Below are 418 nucleotides of genomic sequence, written 5' to 3' on the forward strand. Positions count from 1 at the left end.
CTTGCCCCGAAATTGCAGGCCTTGTGCTAAAAATCTGAAATCAATATTATATTGGTATTTGCTGAACAATTGTGCATACATGTGTGTGTGTGTGTGTGTGGTGTGTGTGTGTACTGGCATTGGGATTTTAAATTGCATCCAGCAATGGGGTTTTATTGTTTCCAAGTCTGTCTGCCCCTGCAAGGGTCCCAGCTATGGTTAATAAGCATACTAGGGCTTATATACCGACGCATGTGACAATTCGATCCGGCGAACTCCGCGGGTTGAACGCAATGTGAAGCGCAGAAGGTAAGATGAGGCAAGTAAGACATCTTTGTAATCTATTGCATCCATAACTATCCCCTGTAGTCTTCGGGTCGGTTTCTAACCTTGATCCAAGGCTAGAATTCAAACAACGTCAACAGGATATTTTAGCATG

The sequence above is a fragment of the Octopus sinensis genome, linkage group LG7 (genome assembly GCF_006345805.1).
Source record: "Octopus sinensis linkage group LG7, ASM634580v1, whole genome shotgun sequence".
Classification (NCBI taxonomy): domain Eukaryota; kingdom Metazoa; phylum Mollusca; class Cephalopoda; order Octopoda; family Octopodidae; genus Octopus; species Octopus sinensis.